This window comes from Manis javanica, chromosome 4, assembly GCF_040802235.1.
Source record: "Manis javanica isolate MJ-LG chromosome 4, MJ_LKY, whole genome shotgun sequence".
In the NCBI taxonomy this organism is placed as follows: Eukaryota; Metazoa; Chordata; class Mammalia; order Pholidota; family Manidae; genus Manis; species Manis javanica.
The window spans coordinates 155,787,907-155,806,617 of NC_133159.1; the positions used below are offsets into that span (position 1 = coordinate 155,787,907).

The 18,711-nt window shown below is 50.2% G+C and overlaps 1 long non-coding RNA gene across 3 annotated transcripts; it reads right to left on the minus strand.

Annotated features, from left to right (window-relative positions):
* Positions 1-2,432: 2,432 nt before the first annotated feature.
* On the minus strand, positions 2,433-17,019 carry LOC108402784 (uncharacterized). Of its 3 annotated transcripts, none has more exons than XR_005056189.2 (4): positions 16,840-17,019; positions 13,326-13,398; positions 12,996-13,191; positions 2,433-2,909 (listed from the first exon to the last, which is right to left on the minus strand). It is a non-coding gene; the product is annotated as an uncharacterized lncRNA (long non-coding RNA). The 3 variants fall into 3 exon arrangements; XR_005056188.2 differs by lacking the exon at positions 16,840-17,019 and adding an exon at positions 14,275-14,426; XR_012130691.1 differs by lacking the exon at positions 16,840-17,019 and having other exon boundaries at positions 13,326-14,018.
* Between the last annotated feature and the right edge of the window lie 1,692 nt (positions 17,020-18,711).

Here is an 18,711-nt window from a genome sequence, read left to right on the forward strand (position 1 = left end):
AATGTTTCCATCACTCAAATATTTTGGAAGTAAACTGAGGGAAAAGCTACAAGGTGGAAACTCAGCCAAGGTAGGAGACGACTTACTGGAACCAGATTTTTTCCAGCGCCCCCTGCTGGGCTGGGGAAGCCCCACGTGGGCCCAGAAGGATGCTGCCTCCTTAGCTGGACACGGAGTCCTCCTGTCTCCCCTGAGAGGGGTGAATAAGCCATTTGCTGGAGACAAAGTGGGGCTAAAAGGTGTTTCCAGGGAGCTGCAGCCTGTCCCCCAACAGACATGCACACTGATGCCCAGAGTCATCTGTGCCCCTGGCTGTATGTGCCCAGTCCCCAGCATACGTCTGCCCTGCCACAGAGACTCATCTCCCTTCCAGTTCCTTCAAGAAAAGATATGGAAATGCATCTACCCATGCAATGGGATATTATTCTTTCATAACAGAGAATAAAGTACTGAGAGATGTTATAATGTGGATGGACATTAAAAATATTATACTAAGTGAAACAAGGTAGACACAAAGGCCACATGTTGTGTGATTCCATTGATATGAAATGCCCAGAACAGACAAATGCGGAGACAGAAAACAGATGAGCCCTTGCCATGTGCTGGAAGGAATTGGGAGTGGCTGCAGACGGATATGGAATTTCCTTTTGGGGTAATGAAAATACTCTGGAACAAGACAATGTGGTGGTCGCCCAAGATTGTGAATGTAGTAAATACCACTGAATTGTACATTTTAAAACGATAATTGTTATGTGTATTTTGTCACAACTAAGAAGACCAACAACAAAAGTTATGGCTGCTGGTCAGGACACTGCTTTCTGTGGGTATCTCCCGGTTCTGAGAACCCCCAGTGCTGGGTACCAGGGGTCAGCTCAAAGGCATGGGAGTTCAGCCCAGGGATTGGTCTTGTTCCCAAACCAGGCTGGCAGCTAGAGCCCTTAGAAGCAGAAGACTGTGCCTCCCAGTCACAACTATGATCTGTTTCTACCTACCTTCCTTCTGATACCAAATGGCAGGGGGCTGGCTTCCCATACCCACCAATTCTCCAACACCAGCTGGGTGTCCCATAATTTAATTCAATTCTGATACTAAGTACCTGGAGTTGACATCAGATACCACAAGTTAAGGGCTCAGTCCCATAGACTGCCCCCACTTCAGATGCCAGTTGCAAGTCCTGGACCACCAGGACTTCTGACTGACCAGCTATAAATTCAGGGGGTCCCCAAAACTCCCCACTCAGGTTCAATAATTTGCTGGAACAGCTCACAGAACTCAGGAAAACAGTTTATCTAGTATTGTCAGTTTATTATGAACAATACAACTCAGGAACAGGAGGAAGAGGGAGGGTCTGCAAGGACTTTCATGCCCTCTCTAAGTGCACCCACCACACTCTTGGCACCTCAGCATATTCACCAACTCAGAAACTCTCTGAACCCCCAACCCCATAATTTAAGGGGTTTTACAGAGATGTCATTATGTGGGCATGATTGAGTAAATCATCGGCCATGGGCGAGCAAATTCAATCTCCAGCCCCTGTTCCAGCAGGCTGGGAGTGGGGCTGAAATCCAGCCCGCTAGTCCTGCCTGGCTTCTCTGGCGACCAGCCCCCATCCCAAAGCTATCTGGGGCTCTCCAGCCCCCATCATCTCACTAACATGCAAGACATATCACTCTGGAAGTTCCCAGGAACTGAAGACTAACACCGAATATTATAACAAGAGAAGGGACCAGGAAGTTACCTTCCTTAGGAAGGTGCAAGGATTTTAGGAGCTCTGTGACAGGAATGGAAGCTGAAAACCAATTTTTATTTCTTCACCTACCCACCAGCAAATCATATTGAACACCCACTATCTGCTGCTCCACGGGAAAGAGGGAGCATCGGGGAGGAACAGGGTGTAGAGGCATCAAGGTTCTATTGACAAAAAGCTAAATGCAAGACACTGCATTTTTTTGAAGGGTATTAATTAGGCACCATGACTGAACATGCCAGGTAAGCAGTCTGAAACTCAGCAGAGAGAAGGAAGCTGGAGCTATAAATGTGGTGACAATAAGCATAAAGATGATATTTAAAGTCATGGGTCTGGATGCTATTTCCGGGTGGAGGGGGGATGTGGCAGAAAAGGCCCAGCCCCAAGGCCGGGGGTGAGCAGGACGCTTAGAGGTGGTGGAAGAAAAACAAGCAAGGGAGATGGAATCCAGCAGCACATGAATAGGAGGAAACCAGGAGACTGTGGCATCTCGAAGGGGAAGAGAGAGAGCGCTTCCAGAAGTGGGGGGGTGGTCATATTTTTACAATGCTGCTGAGGACTGGACAGAGGAGTGGGGGTGGAGGCCCCTGGGTTGGCAGAGTGGATCCAGATCGGGAGCAGGGAACAGAGCTTATACAATATGGAGGGCGGGGGGAACTCCATGAAAAATAATACAAAATTACAAGTGAAAGTATACCAAGTTTAATAAGGAAAAAATATGACAACAAATTGCACATTAAAAAAAAAACAGAAGCACACTTTTAAAAACTGAAAACTGAACAAATCCAGAATTTGTTCATCCAAATTAACATAGTATTTTCATAAAGAACTGCCTGACACACCTCTATAATTCTTTGCTTCTGCCTATCATTTTTCTGCCTGTCTACTGTTTGTCTTTTCATATAACAATGGTTTTGTAATATCAATTTTTATAGAGAGCAAAGAAAGTTAACTCAACCTATTTTCCTTTTCATTAAAATACTTTAGAAAAGTTTTTTCATCTTGGCAACTCCATCTTGGTAATGAGGCGAAATGTTCAGGATTAGATAGGATGGTTGTCGAATCTGGGGAAATCTCTGCCGAGTTTCTTTCCCCAGTGAGCTGCGGAGAGTCCAGATGCAGAAACACCGCAAGTGTCCATCAACACGAGTGGATGAACAAACTGTGGTATAAACAATAGAATAGTATTCAGACTTAAAAAGGAACAGAATTCTGATGTATGCTACAATATGGATGAACCCTGAAAACATTATGCTAAATGAAAGATGCCAGTCACAAAAGGGCAAATATTACATGATTCCACTTACATGAAATATCTAGAGGCAAATTCAGAGGCAGAAAGTGGATCTGTGATTGTCCACAGCTGGATGAGGAGGAGGAATAGGGAGTGACTTCTGGGTGGTGACAGAGCCTCTGTTTGGGTGATAAAAAAATGTTGGACCTAGATAATGATGGGTACAATGTGAAGGTAATTCATGCCACTGAATTGTACATTGAAAAATAGTTAAAACGGCATATTTGATGTTTGTGTGTGTGTGTGTGTGTGTGTGTGTGTGTGTGTGTGTGTTACCATGAAGACAAAAAAAAAATTTCAAACAAACAGAAAAACAACTAACTTTTGGATTTCAGGGCATTTCAAGAACTATTCATGCATCCAAAAACATGGGCAGCAGGCACCACAGGACAACTCCCTACAGCTCCTGTCGCTTGGCATCTGGATGCTGGGGCGACTGGCATGAGGAACAGTAGGAATCTTAAAAAGCACTCTGACAGCTGGCAGTTACTTAACTATAAACAAAAGTGACCGGGAACCGCATAAATACATCTCCCTAAATCTGTATGTATTCCCAACTCAACTTCCCCTCAGCCTGATCCCTAAGTGCTCACAGCCACTTCAATGCTGCCTGATATGAGGGAGAGAGAGAGGACGGAAAGGAATGGAAAGAGGCAGAGGTCTTAACCAATTGCAGCTAAAATAGCTTAAATGCACAAATTTTCCAAGTGCAGATGACCTGGGAACCCATTGCTACTGCCTCTCCTGGGCCCTGAAGCTGAAGCTTCATTAACTTCATGGAAAAGTCACCTCCAGTCACTGAGGACCTTGCCTCAGGCAGTATCTGCAAAGCGCAGGGGACAGAACCCCAGGAGGAGCTGGCTGAAGAGATGTGGGGAGGTGAGGAAGTGGGCACAGCTGGAATACATGACTCTCCGTGGGTGTTGTGGGGTTGGAGGTGAGGTATGGAAACGAGGTGCCCACTGGAGGATTGTGGAGGGATTTGTAATGGAAACACTAGTAGAACTTGTGCCTGTGCTCATGGCAAAGAGAACCTGAACGTGTAGGAACAAGGGTGGGACATGGCAGTGAAGTCCTTGGGAGAAAGAAGTCGTGGGTGCACCTTTGGAAGGAGCAGTGACACCCCTAAAGTGCTTCTGTACTCCCAGCCTCCACTTCCTCACTTCCCATCAAAGCTCTTTGTAGGCCACCAAGGACTTGACTGTCACTTAGTTCATCGGCTGTCCTTCAATCATTCTGCACCTCTGGGTGCTAGGTGCCGCTGGGAGCTGACCTCAGCCCCACGGCCCTGGCAGAGCAGCAAGGGAGACGGAACAGCAAGGTGGACACCATAGACTCCATTCTATCTCAAGGAGAGGGGCTGAGGAGGCCCCCCATGGCCAGTGCGCCAGAGCAGGGCAGCTCAGGCGCCTCAGAGGCAGCAGGCTGAAAGGTGTGTCGGGGCCTGGTAGGTGGGGGTCTGAGTAAAGAGCGTTTCAGGCAGAGGGACTGACAGACTGGGGCTGGAGGGCAGAGGAACCTCTGAGAAACCTAGAGTCACACATCTGACTGGACTTTAGAGACCCAGGAGGTTGGAGGGCTTGGGTGTGTCTGGAGGGATGGGCAGGAGCTATGGTAGGCAGGGCTGTGTGGTACACAGTGAAGGGGAGTTTGTTCTCTATTGTAGGAAAATCTGTGATTCCTCTCTTTTTCATCCTCTAGTGACCACCAAGTTGCATCCAAAATGACTGTTGCCTGTGCATTTCTCTCCACCCTTCTTGGTACCAGTCTGATTTATGATACCATTGTCTGTCCAGGAGTGGCTCCTCTGCTCACTTTATCTCCTTTCTGGCTTCTCAGCATCACTTTCAGCAGGAGTTGTAGCCTTCTTTTGAGCAACCCCAGGGCCTCTTGGCCTCTTCCCACCTCCTTAGTTCCCCAGGGACCTCTCTGGGGTGATGGATGTGACTAGAAGTTACCTGCCCTCACTATGTTGCCTTGACTCCTCATGGTCACAAAGTGGCTGCAACACTTCCAGCCTCCCACAGAAACCACACACCCAGAGGGAGTGGGAGCATTTCCCCCAGGAGCTCTCTCTAGAAGATGAGAAAGCCCTTCCCAAAGACATCTCCACAGCCGTCCCCTCAGTTCCTGTTCCTAATCACTACCCAGAGGAGTGAGATACTATGATTCTCCCACTGGGTCAGGAGGAGCCCACAAATCCAGGACTAAAAAATATCTTTGTCAGATTCCACAAACATAGTTTGCCCATGGCCTGCCTTCTGTGGCACCTCTCAGAGGAGATCTGTGCAGACCCCAGCCTTGTTCTCTAGCCCCTGGCCGCACTGGAAAGTCCATTCTGAACATCACAGTGGCTCTGTGCCCAGACCACACATTCCTCTTCCAGAGAGTAATTCCAGACACCCACAACTCCTGCTCTGTCAATTTTCTTTTTTCAACATCATTCTGCCAACAATTTAGCAGAGATCGACCGTGGTGCATTTCTTGGCTTAGTTCCTCTGAATTCTGTGATTCAAGTACAGTTCAACGTTGCCACGCTCCCATTCCTGACAAACCCCCAGATCTAACAATGTCCTTGATGGTGGAAAGGAAGGATGGAACTTTCCCTTGTTAAATAAACAACTTTGGTGTTGGCTGGAAAGGGATACTAGGGAGCACAGAAGGATGTTCAAAACAGGTCTTTATATCAGGTTTGAGTCATGTCTTTCCACCTCTACGAACATTTACATGCTGACAAATGTTTAACAACCAGTTCTCACCTATCTATATCTATCTATCTATTATCTATCATCATCTACCTATCTATGTAATCATCCATCTATAATGAATATTAATCACATAAAGGTAATAAATACTCAAGAGCAATCACTTCCTAATTATTCTACTACATGACTGGGAATGGGAGAGGAAGAAATTCTGCTGGCAGAAGGAATGCCTATGCAAACAAACGCTAGCATAACTCAAAGGCCTTTTGAGCTGGCTAAGCCTACCTCTGAAGCCTCATGTCACACCCCTCACCCCCTCCAGCATTAGTCCCAAGCCACAATGGACATCTCTCAGTTCCTGGGGACTTTCTCCCTATGCCACTCACCCCTGGGCATTTGCACATCTTACAGTCCTTCCCAGCTTACTGCTACTCCTCTGCCAGGTTTTGGTTTAGATGCCACTTCCTCAAGGAAGTCTTTATGGTCCTCAATCTGGGTTACATAGACCTCCTATATCCATTTATATTTTATTTAACAAATAATTATTGATGACCTTCTTTTTGCCAAGTTCTGCACCACTGCCTTATTCTTGTCTGTCTGTTCCCCTAAAACTTACATTTTGTGGAGTAGGCATCTTGTGTATATTCCTTGTGAACATCTCCATGACACTTTACAGTACGTAAAACAGTCAAAACTCCACAATTTTTTGATGCAAAAAGAAATGGCTTAATGAAGTGACCATCACCTAACAGAAAAATAGCCATTTTAAAGTGAGCATCATTTTAGTATAATCAAATGTTGTACCACCAACATCTCTGTCTAGTTCCATTTTCTTACCACAGAAAAACATCATATCCGTTAAGTTGGCACCCCCCATACCCAAGCTGCTGCCCCCTAATCTTCTATGAAAGAATTTTTAAATGAATGAACATTGCTTTTGAATTGGACAAATAATTTACCTTCCTCTCTGAAAAGCCCATGGAAGCATTACTTTATTAAGTAAAGTATTTATTGATTACCCTGCTACACCTATGCTGCAATGGGCAGACACCAGGGACTTTCTCCCCACTGGCTGAGCCCCGCCTGGTGCACACCCCTGGTAGAAGTATGTGCCCTGAGGCGCGCTGGCCCCTCCTCTCTGGGAGGGGGATCCATCTCCCCAAGGTGCCAGTGTCTCTCCTCAAAGCCTCACCCTGAACCGGAAATGTCCCAGTCCTGCCAGTGGGTCACAGGGGCAGCTTTCTTGGGAGAGCTGAGCCTTGAGAACCTTCTGGAGGAAGTCTGTGACTCCAGAACCTTGGAAAGGGGTGGGGAGGGTGTGAGAGGAGGCTGGTAGGTGGGGATGCCAGGAGGCAGACAGGGGGCCCAAGGGCACTGCTCCTGGTCCACCACCATGAGCGGGGCAGAGCTTGGCACTGTGGCCTGCCTGCCCACTGTGAGGGGGTGAGCCTGGCTCCCCACAGCCCCTGGGCAGTCTAACAGGAGGCAGAATGGGGAAGCCTGGCCAGGAAGCAGTGCTTCAAGACCAACGGATCTGGGCGGGGAGGTCTGGCTCCCAGCACCTATTTGCCAGCATTGCCCGGCAGGGCTTTCCTCTGGAGTCCCCAGGGCTCCCCCTCACCCCTCACTCACCTGTGTTGCCCTCTGTCCATTGTCATCCTGCCCCCTGTGCTCTCCCCTGGCCTGATTTTAAGTCAGCTTCTGGTGAACTGTGGAGGGGCTGAGGAAGGTGATGGAGGAGAGGGGGAGAGACCTGCGGCAAGGAAGGGCCCTGTCCTTCCCTGTCTTCTCCGGAGGAGGATGGGGAGGCCGGGGCTCCCACACCGGCCAGGCCATGCCAGCGTGGGCCTCTGCCCGAGCCTGCCGACCACCGTGGCTCCCACGCTGGGTGCCGCCCGGCCACAGCAGCCCACACAGGCTCCCACTGCAACATCACGCAGTGTCCTGCTCGGATGTCACCCAACAGCATGGCTTCTCATGCCACACACATTTCCTGGGGCTGCTGTAACGAATCACCACAAATCTCATGGCTTTAAACGACACAGATTTATTCCCCTACAGTTCTGGAGGTCAGAACCCAAAATGATCTTATGGACTAAAATCGGGGTGTTGACAGGGCTGATCCCTCCTGGGGTTGGATATTGGCTCCCAAAAAGATATGTTTGCATCTTAATCCCTAGAACCTACAAATAGCACCTTATATAGCAAAGAAGTGCATATTACTATATATGGAAAAGCGTGTGATGAAGTTAAGGTTCCTGAGAGGAGGTGACTCCTCTTGGAGTTTCAGGGTGGGCCCTACATGCCATCATGGGTGTCCTTGGAAGAGAGGCATGCAGATCAGAAGACACAGAGTGGAGAAGGCAATGTGACCATGGAGACAGAGCTGGAATCATGTGGCCATAAATCAAAGGATGTCTACAGCCCCTAGAAGCTGCAAGCGCCAGAGAAGAGCTTCTTCCCGACAACCTCGGTGGGGGCTTGATTTCCTAGAACCTTCAGTGGGGGCTTAATTTTGGACTTCTGGTCTTCAGAACCAGAAGAGAATAAATTTCTGTTGTTTTAAGCCTCCACATTGGAGATCATTTGTTATAGCAGCTACAGGAAACTAGTAGAGTGAGAATCTGTTCCTTGCCTTTTCGAGCTTCTGGAGGCCACCAGCCTTCCTTGGCTCGTGTCTCCTTCCTGCATCCTCAAAGCCAGCGGCATGGCCTCTTCTTTCTGATTTTCTGCCTTCCACTTAATCTAATCTGCAAAGCTGTTTTTACTATGTAAACTAACATATCCATGCAGCCCCAGGATTAAGATGTGGACATCTCAGGGAGGTCAGGGAACTGGCCATCAACCCTCAGCTTATGGGATGTCCCCAGCCACATGCCCCAGGGAGTTTAATAGGTGAAAAATGGGATCCTGCAATGGGTCACCATCCATCTGGAGACCGTGTTTAGGTGCTGCCCAGTGTGGCCTTGCAGTAGCCACTGTCCAGGGCAGTATCACCTCTGGGCCAGCTGGTCAGCAGGTTCATGTTACCCACATGCGGGCCTCCTCCTCTGTCTACCTGGGGAGAAGCCAGGGCACTAAGCTGGGTATTGATGCTTCCAAGGTGGATGCCCATCAGGGCAGTTGTCTGTTCGGTCAGCAACCCTCCCACCTCCTCCTCATGACCACTTGTGAGATCAGAAAGTGTGTCTTCCCTTTTGTGATGAGAAGTGCAGAACGACCATTTTAGAAATCTCTTTTGTTGAGTCGTCTTTAAAAGGGAACAATGGACCAAGCAATTTCCTTGGCCCAAAAAAAAAGGATTGTGGTTATTAAAATAGTGCGCTTTAAAAAAAATAGTGTGCTTACTTTGTGCTAAAGGGAAAAGTTGAAGAATATTAATGAACTCATGGGCTCCCCAGAGTGCTGATTAACTGACTCACCAGGCAAAGGTCCCAGTATAATTAAAGTAGACTTTTCTCTGACCTCTACCACAAGAGACTATCTCCAAGTGTTATCTAGCGACTCCATATAAAAGGTGACAATTTTCTCTTTCCCATCTAAAATATCATCTTTAATATCTCTATCTCTCCCCCCCACAGTTTCCTCATCTGTAAAATGGGATAATAATAGTACTTACTCCATAGGAATATTTTGAGGCATTTAAGAGCTATAAATCTCTTAAGAACTGTGCCTGGAACTTAGAAGCCAAAAAAAAAAATTGTTATCATTACCACTATCATCATTTAAATATCAAGATTGTAAAACATACTTTAGATAATTGCATGGAGTCGTAAAACAGGGATAGAATAGATACAATGATGGTTCATGACTATGTCTATTGTCAATCACTTCAGATGTGGTCACTATTGTAACTGGGGGCCCTTTGCTCTCACATTGCACCTTAGAACTGGAAGGAAACAATCTGCTCAGACCCCTGCCCAGAGCAAACAGCCCCCAAGCAGCTGCAGCCCCTGCTCAGCCTGAGACACGGCTGAGAGCCTGGCCAGGTAGATCTTCCCTCTCCCACCCAGCTTCATAACCGCCATGCATAGGAAGGACAAAGCTTTGACCCATATCACTGCGCTCTCCCCCAGACTGTCCCCCTATTGCCAGACCTGAAGGTACTTCACTTCTTAGCTCACTTGACTTCTTGGGGTGCAGCATCCAATGCTGCTGACAATCCCATCTTCCCTAAATGTTCTCCCTCCCGCCCCCTGAATACCACTTTCCATTTGCTTCCAGACACCTGTCCTCAGCCCTCTCCTCTGCCTTCTCTGGCTATACTAACTTTCCTGAAGACACATCCTTGGGCCTCCTCTCTTCTCTATGCATTTCCCCAGATGATCACACATCTTCCTGTGGGGTTGATGACCACTGACATGCCAGCAGCTCCCAAATCATTCCCAGTGGCCAGCAGCTTGCCCACCACAGCCAGGATGACCCAATTCACAAACTGCATCACATCTTTGTGCTGTTTAAAATTCAACAATCCCACCCCATTGCTTAGAGGATTCAGTCTAGACCCCCTGCCATGCAAGGCTCCTCCCCACCTCTGGCCCTACCAACCTCCTCCTCTGCCTCATAGCTGGCCCTGCCACCCACGGTGGTTCTCCAGCCCTGCTGAGTGATTTGCAGCCTTGAAGGGCACCTGGATTTCCCAGGTCTGTTCCTTTGACTTCCAGAAGGATCCCACTCACCCCTCAAGAGTCATCCCTAGCGACAGCCCCCCACCTCTCCAAGCCTGGCTGCTCCCCAGGCCTGCCATCCCATGAATGTCTCCAACCAGAGCATTTCTCATTTTGCTTGCTCTCCCTGACGGCACAGCCCCCAGGGTATGGCAAGTGCAGAGTGAATGGTGGGAGAACACGGGAGGAATGAATGAGTGGCTGAGCCAGGCCCTGAGGTGGCCCAGAGACTGCCAGAACCCAGCTCTGCACCCGTCTCCACCGAGCTCCACTGCACCGTCCCCAGGGCGGAGCCCCGCTGGCCAGGGCCTGCGGTCAGGAAGCAGGGCCGCACACTCTGGCTCCCTCCCTCTCTTCTCCACTTGAAAGGAAGACACCAGTACCCCCTCCTTCCCCGTCTTCCTGAGATGGAATTGAGCATTGAGCAGCCTGCCACCAGCACATCCTTGTTGGGCTGGAGGAGAATATGGGCCCTCGGCAGCACACAGGGAGAATGCCATGTGGAAAGACAGGCAGAAACTGAGTTATTCGGCTCCAAGCCAAGGGACGCCAAGGATTGCTGGCAACTTCTAGGAGCTAGGAAGAGGGAGGGAAGAATGATCGCCGGCAGGATTCAGTGGGAGCGTGCCTGGCCGACACCTCGGTCTAGGACTTCGGCCTCCAGAATAGTGAGATGATAAAGTGTTGCTGTTTGAAGCCACACAGTCTGTGGTTCTTCATTACAACAGCCCTAGAAATGAATACACAGGGCAAAGGGGAAGGGCTCAGATTTGGGGGAAATGGTTCTGGTTGCCTACGGTGATTTTTGGAACCTCCATCATGTCCATTCCTGTCCCCGATCATTCTTGTGAGGATGACAGGAGCAAACACTGAGTAACGGAATTGCAGGGCAGAAAGCCCAGGGGAGCCCAGGTGCCGAGACCATTCCCCATTCAGGGAGATGAGAGCTGGCAGTGGGTCTGCCGGAGGCCATGCCTTCTCACACCTGGGCCCAGGGCCCTCTGCTCCAGCCACCTGCTGTCCCCTCAGCACTGCCTGCCCTGTGGCTTCAGGTTCAATAGCCTGGGCCCAACCCTCTTGGGCATGTGCTGGGCGAGGCTCTGCCCCTCTCCCAGCTTGGGGTATGTCGCTTGTGTTGGCTCCAGCACGTGAGGCTACCCAAGTCTGTTCCCCCTGCTAAGAACGGACATCTCCTCCTCTCTGAATCTTTCCTGGGCCCCGGCCTGGCATCTCCTGTGACTGCAAAGCCTGTGGACAGCTGAAGAGGCCCCAAGGCGGCACGCAAAGGGAACAAGAGGGGAATCACACATGCCTGCCCTCAGATCTAGGTGCTCCACTTCCAGCTGTGTAGTTCCTAGTTAGTTCCCCTGCATCTCGGTCCCCTCCTTGCAAAGCTGAGATTCCTTGCAGGGCTGGGAGGTAGTTAACCAAGGTTAGCAGAGGTGCTTTCCCAGGACTCAGGGCAGCCTTAGGAGGTCGACAAGAGCACTGAGGCCAGGGATAAAACAGTGCATGCTTGCCCCATACATTGCTCTGGGAGAGTGTCCTTAGCTTTTGTCTGCTTCTCCGAGGGGTCCACAACCCCAGAAGGCAAGACCCCTACGTTCAGAGTCCCCGCATGGAGACCGCACATCCTTCACGGGCTCCCACCCACCTCGCCTCTCTCTCTGAGTTGCATTCAGCAGGTGGTTTTGTGGTCATGAGGAAAGGAACTTGCACAGGTGCCTCCTCGCTCCTGGCACCTGACCCAGGGGTCACTCGCAAAAGAGGGTCTGAACGGGGTCCCTTCCCTCATCCTCCCTGTGCCTCCTTGTCAGCCTCCTTTGCTGCCCTCTCTGCCCACCCTTTGAGCACTTGTGCCCCAGGTCCAGCCTCATGCCACCACTCTCCCTGGACTGCCTCCTCTGCTCCCACGCCTTCAACTCAACTTTAGTGAAGGTGACACCAGCCACTCTGATGTGCAAACCCAAGGTTTCAGTGGCCTAACGTGATAGAAGCATTTTTCGTCGCATAAAATTCAAATGGTACCACATTCCACAGTCAACAAGGGATCAGCCCTGCCCTCTTTAACACGTGGATCCCACCATGGCATCAGCATCCACATCCAGCCAGTGGCCTGGAGAGGACATGGAAAAGTGTGGAAGGTTTCATGGGTTTTTATGATAGACACGTGCCTCACTCACACCCACCTTCCACTGCCCAGAACTCTGCCTCTCTCAGTCCACTAGGCTGCTCTACCAAAATACCAGTCACACAGAGCCGACATTTATTCTCACATTTCCGGAGGCTGGCAAGGCCAAGATCAAAGCACCAGCAGATTCCGTGTCTGCTGAGCCCCGTGTCCTGGTGCACAGATGGCTCTTCTCACTGTGTCCTCCCATGGCAGAAGCGCAGGCAGTGCTCGGGGGCCTCTTCTATAAGGGCACTCATGCCACCATCTGGGCCCCACCTGAGTACTGACCACCGTCATGCTGGGGGTAAGGATCTCAGCATATGAACTGGGCAGGACACAAACAGTCCCTGGCACTACCCGCGGCCACAGCTAACTCCAGGAAGGTGGGAGACAGGGTCTAGGTGCATACCTGTGGAGAGGGGTTAGGCTGGGTGAGCAGCCCATGAGTCCTGCCACAGCAGCCCGCCTGCCCCTTGAGGGCCATTTCACTCTTCCTCTCACGTGTGAACACGCTCTCCCCTCCCCACAGAGGCCGTCTCCTGGGACCTCCGTACCTTCGGGACCTTCAGCAGGTTCATGGTTTTCTCTCCAGGTCCTGTGCTATTCTGTGGTCAGGAAACAAATGACATAAAAAAACAAGTGATCCATGTCCTTCCCTCTCCCCGCCTCCAACACACACACACACACACACACACACACACACACACACACACACACACACACACACACGATACTTAACGGTACAGGGTAACCACAATACGACATCCCAACCAGGAGAAGAACCGAAGGTGCAGAGCAGGGCCTGGCCATTTCTGTAGACAAAGTTTTATTGGAACATAGTCAGGTCCATTCGTTGAAATTCTTGCTAATGGCTATTTCCATGCTACAATTGGCAGAGCTGATTAATCACAGTAGAGATTGTATCACTTACAAAGCCTAAAATAGCTATGATCTGGCCCTTCACAGAAAAAGCCTGCCAACACCTGTGGGGCAGGGGTGGAGGGGGGGTAGTTGGCAGGCTGAACATGGATGGGCCAGGCCTGGAAGGGGCATCACGGCCTCATTCACATTCCGCTGGCCAGACCTCGGCCACATGGACCCGGGACAGTAAGGGAGGCTGGGAAGTGATTTCTCAGTGTGTCCCCAGAAAGCAAGGAAAAGACGCAGAGTTATCATCTGGCCCGTCTCTGCCACAAACCCCCCAGGCCCCGGGCACTCCTGACTCAGCATTCTTTCCTAAACCCCGTATTTCCAGCTGCGTGCCAGAATTCTTGTACTTTATGGCCTCAAACTGAACTTGATTCTTCTCCTTCCCTCCAAATCTGTTTCTCCTTCTGGGTTTATAACTCAGCTAGTAGTTCATCATTCACTCAAGCACCCAAACTAGAAACCTCAGGATTGCCCAGGACCTTCCCAATCCCTCTGCCCCAGAGCTACATGCATTTGAACTCCAGAAGCCTTACAAACCATCCCCTCTTCTTGGTGCCTGCCAGGGCTCCTGTACTGGCCTCCTTAACTTGTCGCAGACACAAACTGCCCCTGAAGCTTATGTACGGTCATCTGAGTCAGGTCTTCAAAATCCAGTCTGCCTAAACCACTGCTCTGTATGAACTGCTTGCTGTCCCCAAAGGATGCAGACACATGCCCTGAGATCACCCATTTATGCAGTGGCAGAGCCGAGGTAGGACCTTTGGTTTAGGCGTCTTCAAAGCCGCGTTGTTGCTCCGCTCCCCCAGTCTTGGCAGGATAAAGCTCCAGGAAGCACAAAGAAAATTCTTTGCATAGCAGAAACTCTCAAACCAGTACAAAGGGAGCAGCCGCCTTTCCACACTCTCAGAGAAGAATTTTGCCTGGGCCTGGGCAGATTTGCTCCGTTGGGATGCAGTCACGCCCTCTCCGGGTTCTCCACCCCCTTGACTCCCATTTCTACCTCCCTGGTTCCCAGAGCTTGACAGCCAGGACATCCCCACCAAGGCAGCCTCGCTGATGAGAGCCTTCCCCTAGGACACAGCCCTTCCCAAAGAGCCCTGAGGGTCATTAGAGGTCCGCCCCTTTTCCCTCCCCTCATAACACGGCAGCCACTTTGGGGGACAAAAAGAAGTCAAAGTAGGCTGGGGTCCTCCTGGGGAGTCTGGGTTCAGTCTTTGGGCTTCCTGGGTGACCATTCTGCCCAACTGTGATGCCCCAGTCCTTCCCAGCCCTCTGAAGTTTCCTTGTAACATGCATCCTTTGCTAAAACAGTCTTATCTTTCACATGTGTTAGCTTAATTTACTGCCTGTCTCCCCTACCAGGAAGTAAGGCGGTACATCAGAGTGGTGACACTGTTTCCTCTGCTGTTTCCTCAGCACCTAGGAAAGTGTCTGGCTTATTCTTGGTACTCAGTAAATTTTTGCTAAGTGAATGAGTGAATGAATGAATGGATACATGGATTGGCCAGTGACATTCTGATAGCCTCTGCTTTCCCCACATGATGGAAGATGGGGGTCCCCAAGCCTCCACACCTCCCAGTTGCTCTGCCAGGTTCTAAAAACCCTTGTGTGGGTAAAATTGTAATAATTCTCACCTGGCTTTAGTGCATCTGCACACCAACAGGTGTTCCTCAGGGGTGGAGAACAGTTCATTTCCATATCAATGGGTAATTACCTGGGCAACCAAGGGCTTATCTGAACCTGAGAGGTGAGGGGGAGGGCTGGTTTGCTTCTGCTGGAGCAGGAAAGAGAGATGGCTCCAGACTGCAGTTTGTAAGCAATAAACAGATTTTAAACTTTATTTCTCCCTTTGACTGATTTCGGTTTTAGAGGTATTTTGCCCTGGGATTTCCTCTCCCTGGAGTTACACCTTGCCTCCCACAGGACTCTTTGTGTTTAAAATTAAGCCCATGCTGGGCTCCCATCTAAGCAAATAGCAACTCCACTTGACACTTGTTCAAACTAAAATGTCAATCATTTTTTATTCCTGCATCCCTTTTTTCCAGTGCACCAGCAAATCCTGTTGGGCCCACCTTCCACATATATCCTGACTCTGACCACCTCCCGTGGCACCTATCCTCCCACCACCTCTCTCCTTGGCTGCAGCACCCTCCTAATGTTGGGCAGGAAGATAGATATGAGCAGGAGAGGGAAAGAGAATAAGGTCAGTAAAGCCCACTAGAAGGATTCAAAGTTAACCAGTAACAGACTCAGAGTTAGAGTTCATCAGTTAAACCTCAAAAGGTCAGGAGCAACTTGGCCTTGAATATTTGAATATTCCCCAGAAAGGAAAAGTATCTGCGCACAGCCCACATCTTCGTTGTGTCAATTAGATCATGCCATTGTCAGATTTACTCTAGCTGCTGAAAGGCCCAGCTATAAACAGCACAATAAAGACAGGGAGATTCCATCTTACAGCTAAAATGGCCTTTTAAAAAACCCAAGAAGTTAAGAAGATTCTTAACTTACCCTTTAGCAAACAGACAATACTCAGCCCACCTGGGAGGAAGGGCAGGCAGTCTTGATGGATGTGCTCCCAGACCAGGAAGCTGCTATCCTGGGAGGGAACCTGAGCAGTAAATTTCTTGTGTTAAGCTAATTTTGCAGAACTACCTGAAAGACTGATAAGAAGAGACTTGCTGCCTCATTAAAGATAAACATCTTGAGACCACTTAACATGTCCACAAGCCTAGCCCTTTGTCGCATACCGGAAAAACCCTTAAAAAGGTACCCCCAGCCTTTCAGTGTGCACTTCTCTCTGCAACTTTGACTTTTTCCCAACTTTTCAGTGCTCCTCTTTCCAAGGTCCCCCTCACTTTCTAAGTGCGTAGACTTTTTTTCAATAAAACTTGAATCTTTCAAGGTGCCTCTCCTCCCTGAGGTCACCTGCTGCACTTTTTCTCTTAAAGTAACTTTAAATAAAACTTATACTCTGTTTCACTACTGTGTCTCTGCCCTTCAATTCTTTGTTGCGGCGGGACAAGAACCGAGGAAAATACACAATGCTCCCCCCAACACTAACAGAGTCCCTCGCTTGCCTTATGGGGTGGCCTTTTAGAAGAAAGTCAGCTGGTCTCCCCCCTCTGCTTGCCACCCTCTGAAGCTCCCCTCACACCTGAAGTAGAATCCAGATGCCCACCAGACCGGCAACGCCCCCACGGCTGGCCCTGGTCACCTCCGTCATCTCACTCTCTTCTCCCCGCTCTGCCCGCTCCGCTCCAGCTGCCTGGGCTTCTGCGGTTCCACGAGCACACCAAGCACACCCTGCCCCAGAGCCTTCTTACCTGCTGTGCCCCGACCTGGAACTTTCTTCCCCGCATATCCACATGGCTCACTCTCTAGCTTCATTAGGTCTCAGCTCAAACACTTCATGAGCAGGTTTTCCTGCCCGCGCCGTCTGACGGCCTTTCCTGGCTCCTCGCACCCTCACAGCACCTCCCACACTCCAGAGCGCACTTCAGTGCTTTGTTTCTCTGCTTACTGTGTGACCACCTCTAAAATGTAAGCTCCCAGAGAGCAGGGACTTTGTCATGTACGCGACGTGCCGCTGTGTCCCCAGTTGTGAATGTTTGGCAAATGTTTGTTGGGTGAAAACAAAGTGGTGACTGAAGGAGACACATGTGAAGGAGGTAGGTCCTGTCATTGCCAGAGGCGGGTGGGTTTCAGCGTACAGGGGAAGGGGTCTTGGTCAAGTAGCCCAGAGCCCCAGGCCTGCGCACCTCCTGCCTCCTCACCACCTGCCCTCTGCCTCTGGGCGACTGGTTTTGCCGGCAGGATGTTAGCGGAGGTGCCCTAGCTGAGGGCTGTGCCTTCCTTCTGCTCTTGGCCTCTGCCTCTCTAAGAGAACATGCCCAGGCAAGCCCACTGGATGAGGAGAGGCCCACGGATGTATGGCGGAGAACATTCAGGGCCGAGGGAGGGAACAGCCCGTGCAAAGGCCCGAAGGCAGGAGCTGGCCTGCTGTGCTTGAGCAAGAGCAAAGGGCCAGTGTGGCTGCAGCCCAGTGAGGGAGGCAGCAGTCACAGGGAGGAGCCAGAGGCGGCCACAGAGGGCTTTGTAGACCATCGTAAAACTTGGGCTTCTCCTCTGAGTGCAATGAGAAGCTGAGGCGGGTGTGGTCTGGCTTCCATACTAACAGGATCACCTCAGTGCTGGTGTGGAATAGATACACGGGTAGGGCAGAAGGCGGCCAGGGGGCCAGGGGATGTTGTACTCATGACACTGGGGTGACCACCCTGGCGGTGGGAAGAAGAGGTTGGATTCTATAGTGCTGTTTCAAACTCAGAGAATTTGTGGGTGGCCTGGAGGTGGGGGTGAGCTGATGAGAGGAGGTGAGGCACTCTGAGCTGAAGAGAGTACAGAGATCCAGCCCAGAGGTCGAGGCTCTCTCCCTTCCAGCTGCATTGGACATTTTTTCATTCCTCAGACTCTTTTAATTCTTTCCTGCCTCAGGCCCTTGGCACTTGCTTTTACCTCCCTCTCCTTCCTCTTTGCCTGCTAAGTCCTTGCCAGCAGGGTCACAGCTTAAAAGCACTTCACAGAGACCTTCTCAGGACATCTTTTGTCTCCTGTCATTCTTTCTCCTACTAGCCTGTTCTTTCCCTTTCCAGTGCTCATTGTAACAATGTACAGAACCCTGTGTTTACTGCTTGTTGGTTGTCACCACTGGATCACAGACAGCAGGGCCCCTTCCTAGCAAAGCTCCAAAGAAGGACTGCCTAGATTCATCTCTGTTTTTCCCGTTTAAACACGTGAGTTTGGGAAAGCTCCTAAACCATCCGGCCTCAGTTTCCTCCTTGGAAAAATGGTGATAACTTCAAGGGCAAGACCCTCTGAAGTCATTGACATAAAGCGCTAAGTGCCTGGATATTGTTCAGTAAGTGTTAGCTATTACTCCAGCTGTAGAAAGAAGACTGTTACAGGAATTACCTAGAATCACTGAGTCTGTTGACACGACTGAACTACGTTTGGCAAGCTCTACAAGTGGCAAAAAACAAGCAGCAATCCAGGTATGTGCTTGGCTGAGGCAGGTCTGAGGCTGCCTCTTGGCAAATGCACATTGGGGGTGAGAAGAGAGATGTGCGGCATTTGTTGTTTTTGGTTGCTTAGCATCTAAACAGGGGTTGGGGGTGGGGCAAATCCCTAGAGGGGTGGGA